We start from the raw sequence: 11,591 nt of genomic DNA, 5'->3' as shown, positions 1-11,591 counted from the left end.
GAGATAAGAAGTGATGAGTAGGTGAGGGGACTACACCCTTCTTTGGAAGTCCCCTCCAGGTGTTCCTGTCTTCAATGGCTCTGATGCTTGGGAATCTGAGCAGAAAGAGGAGTGGGCGAAGATAAGAACTGATCGCTGTCATTTGGAAGTCCCCTCCAGGACATATTCCTGACTAGGGTGAGGAAATCACATAGTTTTGATTCTAATCTAATGAATTTGGCTTCTGCAGCAGCTGACTGACAGCTGAACAAAAAGGGACTCATAGATCCATGGATCAACACCATCTTGAAGAGATTCCCTAGACAGCTGGACCCCTGGTGGTGACTCCCTCTCTCTCTCTCTCTGTCTCTCTCTCTTACATCTTCTTTTCCTCTCTCCCTCCTCTGCCTGGCAACATATTCCCCATACTTTCATGGGGTTCTATCATTTTTGCTTGTGTCAATTGTCAAATAAAAGTCTGTGCTTGCACCCAATCCTTGATGGTTGGACTTTGTTCTTGTGGATCCAAAACGAAATCAATTTAATGTTACTCTGGACCATAACACCAGTTTTTACCAATAATCAACAATATAGTAATAATTAACAGTATGGCAGTTGTTAAAAATAGCTGCAACCAACCACATTACAACAACCAGTAGCAACACTAACCAAGGAGAATTCTACTCTTACAGGTTACTACAAACTTACTCTTAGTTAAACAATGTGTCAACAATATAACAGCTGATATGGTAGATTACTTATATACATATATAATACTGGGATCAAGTGAATTAGATGCACTCTAGAAGGGAATAAACTATTCCAAAGGAGAATATTCTTACTTCAAAGATGATCTGTTTCAAGGTCTGGAACTGAGATATCCCTGATACGAAACCAAGATCTCATAGAAAGTTCACACAGAGAAATCATCCTGTTTAGGAAGGGTAAAATGCATGTAGAAATGGGAAGTTCTCAGAGGCAAAGGCTCCATTTTGGATAAAAAATAAGTCATTTTCATAGCATAGAAAGGTACAGAACACGATTATGTCGAAGAACAATAGATGTTATTAATTGTGATTTTTCAACTGTACTAGTCAATAGATGTTGATGATTTTGGTTTCAGTTTTATTATCCCAGACTGTTTCCAATTTTTAGATAATAAAGTGCTTTTATAGATACTTGTGCTTAGCCTCTTAGATGTATCTGGCTCCTGGGCACCCCAGTTGTACTTCAAAGAGGTCAGCTGCAGTTTTCAGGGATGTTTCTACTTTGAAGGTTTAGTTCCCTGGCTCACAGCTCCCAGGCTGGCAGGCAATTTCTCTGTGATTTTTTTTCAGCAGAAATTTAGTTCTTTTAAGTAGTTTTCCCTTTCTAACCAGGCCACCTTTAAGGCTGCTCATACTGCAGCCTTTGCAGTGGAAGATCCTGTCTGCTTGGCCTACATTCTTCCCCCTCTCAGATAAAACTTCAGTCCCTTCTGAAAAGGATGCTCTTCTCTTAATATATGTGTACCTCCCCTAGTCTGAGAACCTTTATTTCTGCATGAGAAAAGGGAAACTTTATACAAAAATATCTAAAATCCCATTCTAATTTATTCAGGATTAAGGCTGGATGGAACTACCTATGTATGCACTATGCTGTGGAACTAAAGGAAGATATGCTACAAATCATTATTCATCCTTTTAATGAGAAGAATAAGTAGTACTGATGATAGTGAGAATGCAGAAAATCTGGAGAAAAAGAGGAGAGGAACTCTAGACAGTAAAAACTAAAACTGCTCTTAGTCACCCAACAAAATGCCAACAAGTGTAAAAGAATGTCATGTTTGGGACTCAATAAAAATAGATTTCTTTCTGAGTGAGCTGAAAAATTCTAGCATTCCTTGTGTTTTCATGGCTTTTAGTTTTGAAAATATTTTTTTTCACTACATATTGGACAAGTCAAAGGCTTGATTTGTTCTTAGGTGATCACATAATGAGAGAAAGATCTTTGGAAAAAGCAAGACTTGGAAAAAGCTGTGCATAAAAAACAGTTTACAAGGTAAACTTCATTTTATTCTGCTAAATAAAAGCTTCCTTGAAGTATTGTCTTTACTATGGTGTACAAAGGAAATCAAATCTGATATTTATGAACAACTTTGAATTTTCCACAGTGGAAAATTCCTTTCCCCCCATTCCCAAAGACTGTAAAAGATGTATCTGATGCTGCATATCACCTGACTAAGGGCTACAGTGAATCCCAGTTTCCCATATGCCCTATGAAACTGGGCTCTTTTAGTAATTAATTGTGAACTCTCTCCCTTTTTCTGAGATGGTCTGTACTTCTGGGTTGCAAAAAAAGAAAAGAAAGGATTTGCAGGAACTGCAAGAAGTCAAAAGCAAGGACTTGTGGGATGGCAGCAGATCGATTTATGGTGCTTACAGATTGTGTGCTCAGATAATTTCAAAGCACATGGTATGAAGGGGTCAGATCAGCCTGGTGCCAACATTTTTTGCAGCATCAGGCAAGACTGTCACTTAAGACCTAGCCAAAAGATTTACAATGTAAATGGTTAGTGCATATGGGCATGAGATTGCCTAAAGTCCCCAGCTGCCAGTGTAGACAAAGCCTTAATTAGCCAATAATGCTGGAAATTTGTGTTAGTATGGAAGTTTTCTTTATTCAGTAAGCAGTTCCTCAAATAGTACTGAATTGAAAGCAACAACCAGTTTGACAAGTAACTGAGGGACGTGGCTTCAGTTCAGTATTTATTAACCAAAATTTCAGTTAGCTAAAGGTAAAACTTTATCATTGTATCTCATGAGACATTTGGTACACTAAGCAAATGAGAACAAGCTTTTTTTAAAAAAAAAAAAAAAGATATTTGGATATAGGAATTTAATTCCTCAGGGAGAAACCTGATTACGTGGCCATTTTTTATAGATTCAGAGAAATGCAGTGTTAATGAGGGACATAAGCCACTGTAAGCACTTGTTCTATAGGCAGCTCAGCTACCTGTGCACACTGGGTTTAGAAATTCAACAGGTTCTAGAATGCTAGACACAGAGTTCTTGTTGATAGGTATTGCAAATATCATCTTAGTATTGAATATTGAACTTCAGGTAAAGCCACTACGACAGGCAAGCCCCCTGCATTAGTTCCTTTGAATTGATTGTGCTCCTTGTCTCACATTTTCTTAATGTGTGAAATGAAGAAGCTTCAAAGATTCTTAAAACTAAGTTCCCTTTAGGCTGTCCCACCAAAACAAAGAAACCTTGATATAAATGCAAGTTAATTCAAAATGGTAATAGATAGACATGCAAGATTGATAAGCTTAATGTTGATAAGGATATTTGAGAGGTGTCCAAAATGCTATTTTGAAGCACTTTTTCTGTCTCATTTATACACCATTCTCTTTTAATTCTGGAGATGCCTACATTTTATCACGATTTTTTTGGTATTATTTACATTTCTCTTATGACTAAAAGCACCTACCCCTGCAAGTGCATATATCCCATGATCATCTTCATTTCAGGACCAGTTTGATGAAACCCAAACCTTTATGTTTAACAGACCAACAACATCCAGGGCAGTGGTGAAAAGTCAACCTTAGGTATTACTTGAACTATAAAAATTATCCTGCTTTGCAAGAAAGAACCTTTTGCTGTGTAGCACTGAGAACAGCCATGACAGTGGCATCAACGTGTCCCAAAATTGTGACAGACTTTTATTGCTTTGCTCAGTACTGCTATCAGTACCTGTGTTCAGAACCTCTTGGATCATGCCACTGTTAAGTTTTCCTTACAGCAGACAAGGGCTATAGCAATGAGTAAAACCAGCAACTCTCTGCCAGTCCTAGAACTCCAAGTGGGAATTCCATGGACAGAGAACTGTTGATAGACACAAGATATTTGCTTCTCCTTTTGGGTAGAAACTGCAGCACCATGGAGCAAAGTTACTCTTGGAACTAGATATAAAGGAAAGACTTTTTTTTTTATGCCCATCCTACATCATTTGAAAATTTCAGAGGAAATTTACTGATCTCAACCTTGTGTTTAGAGAAACCCCTGCGGAAACCCTCCCCATGAGTGCAATCACAGACCAAAGAATAAGGGAAGAGATGACAATAACCCTTGTGAAGATTTGGTGTGGCTTTGGTAATGTTGAGCTGACTAATCCGTTCCAAGTTCAGTCAAGGACATTTGATTTACCTGTTTGCTTTAAATAATCCTTGGTTGGATTACCGGATGCGTTTTTATTCAGTTCATAACAAACTCCCTGCCATTTCAACTGAGATGGGATTAACTCTTCTGGCCTTTTAAATTCAGAACAAATATGAGTAAACCAGTGTGAATATTATCCATGAGTATTTGTTTGTGAGTCAAAGGAGTCAACAGAGCATGGTATCTGTGTTACACACAGAATAAAAATTCCTACCTCAGCTTTAGACTGCAGGAGATTCTTGCTACCTTTACTATGAGGTATTTTCAGTATATGATGACATGGTTTTAGTGTCTTAAATTTGCACACAAATGTAGGGGTGAGGTTGAAGTCATCTGTCTTTCAGGGTAGTATTCATCACTGGTCATTGCAGATTTCAGGATCTGCAATGTAGTTACACACCTGAGCAAGATGTTCAAGTTACTTCTGTTACACAGAAGTAAAAAAAAAAAATAGCACACACATCTTAATCCATACTTTATATAATTACCTTATGCACTCACAGGTGTCCTGTCTAGGACCCAGCTGCTGCTCCAGAAGGCTGTGGATCCTGTGCATGTCTCCCTGTCAGCCCCAATGCATGGGTATCTTGGATTCCCTGAGGCATTTCAAATTGCTTTATCTAGGGGCAAGACCACTTTTTTATATCCTGGAAGACCCAAGTTAAAGAATCTTCTTTATGATGTAAGCAAATGTTTTGTAAGAGCACACTCCTAACTTTTGCTCAGGAAGAAATTCAAGGATGTAAGGTACAAAAAAAAAAAAAAAAAAAAAAAAGCAAAAAAATAAAATCTGGCAGTTAAGCAAACTGACATCTGTTTCATTAACAGACAACCTGGATAACTTGGTTTTGTGCATAAGAGATTTTTATTTGTCATAATTCTGAAAACTGGAAGAACTGTTTAATCAGCTTCAGCAGAGCATAATCCCTTAACTTTGATATTTTTTCCTCACAGTACTTAGCAATGCAAACAATATTATGAATACCTGGAAGCACTGCAGCAGATTCATAGTAGCAACCTGTCATAATCTGCCCAGGTGAAATTGTTTTTGAGTCACATGGAATAAAAAGGAAATTACCAGGGGAAAATGGCTGTCATTTGGGAAATTCATATTAATTGCCTAGAGACATAGTCAATGTCAACTGACTCAGAAAGGAATATTTAACATGAAGCTTTGAGTAGTCTCCAGAAAATCAACTTCTCTGTTTAAGTCAGTTGCACATTTGAACAACTGGCAGAATACAGTTTTCAGTAAGTCATTTGCTCCGTTGATCTGGGAATGACAAGATTTAGGACATACATTTACATAGCATAGAGGTGAGGACAGCTTGGAAAAGTGGCAGCATATGGAAATTTTTAAGAATGTAAACCTGAGGTTTCTATCAGGCCATATGTGTGACCCTTACAGGCATCTCTAAATGGGTTATCCTGTGCAACTCGAGCTATTGCAGACTGGCAGCAAGCAAGTAAAAAACACTGGGAGGAGAGAGTGGTGAAGGGAAATGCAGCAGTTACTCAAGTATATATGAAAGAAAGAGAGAGAGAAAGAAAAGAAAGAAAAGAGAGAAAAGGAAGAAAGAAAGAGAGAAAGAGAGAGAAAGAGAAAAAGAGAGAAAGAGAAAAAGAGAGAAAAAGAGAGAGACAGAGAGAGAAAGAAAGAAAGAAAAGAAAGAAAGAGAGAGACAGACAGAGAGAGAAAGAAAGAAAGAAAAGAAAGAAAGAGAGAGAGAGAAAGAGAGAAAGAGAGAAAGAGAGAGAGAAAGAAAGAGAGAAAGAGAGAAAGAGAGAAAGAGAGAAAGAGAGAAAGAGAGAAAGAAAGAGAGAAAGAAAGAGAGAAAGAAAGAGAGAAAGAAAGAGAGAAAGAAAGAGAGAAAGAGAGAAAAGAAAGAAAGAAAGAAAGAAAGAAAGAAAGAAAGAAAGAAAGAAAGAAAGAAAGAAAGAAAGAAAGAAAGAAAGAAAGAAAGAAAGAAAGAAAGAAAGAAAGAAAGAAAGAAAGAAAGAAAGAAAGAAAGAAAGAAAGAAAGAAAGAAAGAAAGAAAGAAAGAAAGAAAGAAAGAAAGAAAGAAAGAAAGAAAGAAAGAAAGAAAGAAAGAAAGAAAGAAAGAAAGAAAGAAAGAAAGAAAGAAGAAAGAAAGAAAGAAAGAAAGAAAGAAAGAAAGAAAGAAAGAAAGAAAGAAAGAAAGAAAGAAAGAAAGAAAGGAAGAAAGGAAGAAAGGAAGAAAGAAAGGAAGAAAGAAAGAAAGAAAGAAAGAAAGAAAGAAAGAAAGAAAGAAAGAAAGAAAGAAAGAAAGAAAGAAAGCATTAGCTTCCATCATCCTTCATGAACATCCTCAAGATAGTTGAGGAAAAGGGGGGGAATGGAAAAAAGGACACATGGCCAATAACACTGTCATGTACAGGGAATATAACAATATACAGGGAAACTGCTGCCTTCCCTAGCATTTATGCTAATGAGGCTCTTATTTTCCTTTCTTATAGGCTACTCATAATATAAGAACCATTAAATAGGACTTTCTTATGGCTGTACCTCTTTATCCCACCTTGATTTCCACACCCTTTGTGAATTTTTTTGCATCTCAATCATCTTTATAACGGCCTTGCTGAAGTATAAATTAGACATTGCTCACTGGCCTCTTCTCCAAGCTGAAGAAATTCAGCTCCTTTATCATCTCCAGTGATACCTTTAAGTCTAGCCCTGGAGTCATCTTCATGTACCTCTGCTTGACTTGCTGAAATCTGGAAATATCTCCCTATACTGTGTGAGCCAAGTCAACAGCATCCATACTGAGAAAATATAATTAATAAAAGCAGAAATAATTAAGGGATTTAATACCCTTTAAATTATGAACCATTAAGCTTACAGTGTTACTGGGTTAGATACTTGCAATGTAATGTCAACATATGGCCCTTAATTCATGCTGATTTGTACTAGAGGTGGTTGTTACTCTGTTTGAACTGCAGTGAACAGCAGACAACACTGGTGCAGGATGTCAGGAAGAGTGAAAGAGTAGTGATTTTAAACATCTTTGGCATCCAAGGCATTACTTTTGAGCCTTGGAAGGCTTTTCATCTTTTGTTTTGTAATATTGTCCTATTAATGGAGCACATTCAAATGGCACTTTAAAGATCCTATTAAAAAAAAAAAAAAAAGGAAAGAAAAAGAGAAAAAAAATAGATATGCAAGAAAAACAGTCATTCAGAAAAGTCTTCACTTGATTGAGCAAATCAATCTAGCCATGAGTTTTCACTTTCAGAGTTGCCCTGACAGCATGAAATTGGAATTCAACTTACCTGCCTTGAGTACAAATACAGAGGTGCCCATGTTCAAGGCAGGTGCCTGGGGTCCCCCCATGGCCAAGAGAGATCCAGTCAATATAACCAAAATTAATAGCTCTGTGGGCTCTATTAATTCACTCAGAGTTGTAATGGGTAGAAGAATGCCTGTCTATCCAACTCTTACCCAAATAATATCCAAGCATGGTTCAAGAACCAACATGGGTCAGAGACCACCCCAATTTTATGTCAGTCATCCAGTTTGGAGGCTGAGAGGGTCACAAACTTGTCTCAGAGCTAGAGAACAATTATGGAACCAGTTTATTTGCTAAACATAGATGTGTATGTATGTGTATTCACATATACATATTTCTCTATGGTATAAATAGAGAAGGAGAGGAGAATACATAATCTAGGCATATGTATATATGTAAATATAGAGACATATAATAGATAAAGCCCGAGAGCATAGGTCTTAACTCCAGCAATTCCATTTAAAAGTCTCTGTTTACCTTGTCTTTCTTACAAACTAAATGTGTGACAACATAATTTATTTGGCAGCATTTAGGCTCACATCTGTGTCTTTGGTGTTTTTTATGCATTGCTCCCTTCATCTGGGCTTAGTGTGCAAATTTCAAATCTGAAAATTACTGTGCATTTTATACATTAGGAAACCTCTGTGTTTCTCTACCCAAATTAGCTGTTTGAGAAAAGAAAAATATTTCAAATGGAGCCAGGATAGAGCTCACAAGTTCACCAAATAAGTTATTGGTGCTTTCTCCAGACTCTTTTATTGAGGCTCCATTTGGTTTGCCAGCAGGATCCTTTCTGAGAAATCTGTATACCTGCAGGAATCCCAGGTGCTCTGGGAAATCAGTACAGAATCAATGGTAATTCCTGAGATTTGGCTGGATATTTGAGAAATTATTCATCTAGAAGAGATATAATACCCAGTGAGTTCCCTTTGACATATCAAAGCTATTGGAGTTTTATCTTGCTCAAACAGTAAACTGGTTCTGAGCAGAGCTTTTGCTTCCAAATTCAAGCCACTCACTGTTGTTTTGCAGCTGAATGAATCAAGGAATTGCAGCTACCAAAGCATAAAAGAAAATGTCAAGAACCTCAGAAGAAAACAAGACATTTATCAGCCCTGGTAGTTCATTGAAACGGGTGAAGAGAGTGATCAATAAAATGGTGAAAGTGTGAAATACCACCTGTAAATAACTGTAAAAAGATAAAAAGAGTTGGTGTGAATATTAATATGGGGTTGGGAGAGTGGGGGTTCTTTGTTTACAGATTCTACTTTTTACAACAAAAAAAAGAAAAGAAAAAAAGAAAAAAAGAAAAAATATTAAGTAAAAAAATCAAGATCGTCATTAAAGTAATTATTTTTTGAGTGCTCAGAAGAAATTAGGTTCTTTTAGTAGCGTGTAACTGTAAGATCTCTGTAATCAATGGAGCTGTGCAAGCATTTCCAGCATACTGTGCATCTTGTCTTTAGTATTTCGAGTGGGTTAAGTCATGTTTCATTGATGTCTTTTTTATTCTAATCACTACAGGACCTCTATATATTTGCTGACATCAGACATAAGATTTTACCATATGAAAACTGTGTTAAAAAAATCTTACCATTCACAACTGAAGATTGTTATGATATTTTCTAATATAGAAAAGAAAAATACCATCTGTGTTTTTTTAAAATATATATATATAACTCTGATCAATAATAGGCTCTTGTCCTTTTAGAAATGCAATGAAAACAACATGAGGAAACATTTGCAGTGCAACTGTAACTTATTCCTAGCTTTTGGGCTAGGTGTGCAAACACAGTGAATACAAAGAAGGTATTGAAAGGTGAGACAATGGCAACTTACTGAGATTAAGAAAAAATAATATAGAGAGAGAGCCCACCTTTGTCTCTAGTTGAACTCCCAGCTGTACTGTCATGTAGCAGCATTAGGGCAAAATGAATCTGCTCTGTTATTCCCTTTGCTGTGGGCTTTGAGCCAAGGAGTCATTCTGCCCGAGAGACAAAAGACACTCTGTCTGTGCAGAGATCCCAGCATCTTCCCAGCACGTTTCCTCATGCATTTTGGGAGCTGTCTTTCCCTCTGTTATGTTAGCTGTGAACTGCAGTGAAAATCTGTCTGTGACAGACACTTTGGGTACTTGGTCAGCTGTCAGACAGGCACGAGGTGAAAGACTTCAAATATGGCATCAGGCTCACAACCACACATGCACACACACAGAAACAGCCATCGGTGGCTACTGATCAGGTCCTAGCAGGAAAACAACAACAAAAAAACAATACAGAAAAAACCCTGAAGGAAGAGGGTGCTCCTAGATATGGCTAGGAGCTTGCAAACAAAGAAGGAATATTTAATGGTTTCATTAAAATAAAAAGCATGAGATCTAAAATCAAAGTTCCTAAACTCTCACTTCAGAGTAACATCTTCATTCTAAATCCAGAATGATTTTAAAGATCACCTCGTTCCAACCTTCCCTGCCCTGCCCTGACACCTCCCACTAGACCAGGTTGCTCCCAGCCCATTCAGCTTGTCCCTGAACACTTCCAGGGATGTGGCAATCACAGCTTCTCTGGGCAACTTGTTCCCAGAGAATAAAGCATTTGGTTTAACTGCACCTGATTTTCTAGTGGCTTTGAGAGATATATTTTAGACACGCTGGATTGCATTACTCTATAATATAACCTATAAATCTAAACAAACAACATGGCCCACCTGAGTGTCTGGAATATTCAAAGGTATTCCTAAGTGTCCTGGTTTGGGCCAGGATAAAGGTGATTTTCTGTCTTGTACTTTTGCTTTCAGCTCAGTCTCTTGTAAGGAGCTGCACTTGCTGAAATGAACAGCAAGTTTCTCAGTCAGTGCTGCTGGGACTGATCCCACTCCATGGTTATAGTTACAGCTGGAGAGTAGGCTGCAGAACCAAGGACACTGCTCAGCTCTGAGGAACATTTTACCCTCCAGAAGGAATAAAAAGGTCCTACCTGCAGCCCTCCTTTGGGGAGGAATGGACAAGATAGATGCCAGAACTGACCAAACAGAGTATTCCATCCAGCTTCCTGCCCTTCCTGCCTTTCCTGTTTCCCTTTCTTCACCCATTCCCTGGTTTGCTTCAGCATCCTGGGAGGATTCATCTGCCTGTGCTCCTGATCCATGCCAGCCTGAATCTGTGTGTTCCTGCCTCCAGCTCCCAGCTGCTGCTGACCCCAGGATTCCAGCCTGGACTTTCCCAGGGCTGCCCTGCAGCCTCGGTGGTGATGTGAGAGTTATTGGGGGAAGGGGGCGGGAGGGGGAACGTGGGATCAATTTTCCTGTATATTTGTATAGATTTAGTAATTTTTCCTATTTATCATAATGTTTCATTAAAGTTGTGTAGTTTAGTTTCCAACCCATCAGTCTCTCCCTTATTCTGTCTCCTTTCTTTATCAGGGAGGAGAGAGAGATTAATAGAGACCATCTGTTATTCGGTTTAATTGCTGGGCCAGTGTTAAAACCTAACAGATTTATTGGTGCCCATCGTCCACCATTCTCTTGGTGGAAATTCTTTGTGTCTTGGAAAAGGGTGGAGCTTCAGAACATCTACACTAAGTGTCTCTGGATGCCTGTACACAACTCAATCTTACTGGCAGTGATTACAACATAAGTCAGGACATGAAGGTCAAATGTTGACACCAAAATTAGGTTTGTGAACTTGAATCCTGTCACAGGCTCACTCAGTCACTGGAGACATAAAGCACCTGTAGAGGTTGGTTCACCCTTTCCTGAGACTGAGAAAAAATATGTCAAGTGTAGACTGGATAGAAGTGACTGAATTTTATCTTCATTGAGTATGGACTGAGTCCTAAGGTTGGAATAAATGCCTAACATTCAGCTGCACTTTCTTTTCCTGAGTTCAGATATTCTTGGCTGTGTAAAATGCCATGGCATATCTGAGACAGCCACCCAGAGCTGCCAGATATGACAAAATATCAATGGGAAGCTCAAACTTTCTGAATCAGTAGCAGTGTTAAGGCAGAACATCTTACAGCATCTCAGCTGTAAGATACTGCCAGGCAGTCAAGATGAGGCAACTGAATTCAATATCTGAAAGAAAGTGACTAAATCACAGTGG

The sequence above is a fragment of the Calypte anna genome, chromosome 3, assembly GCF_003957555.1.
Source record: "Calypte anna isolate BGI_N300 chromosome 3, bCalAnn1_v1.p, whole genome shotgun sequence".
Taxonomy (NCBI): domain Eukaryota; kingdom Metazoa; phylum Chordata; class Aves; order Apodiformes; family Trochilidae; genus Calypte; species Calypte anna.
Note: the sequence above shows the minus strand (reverse complement) of the source record.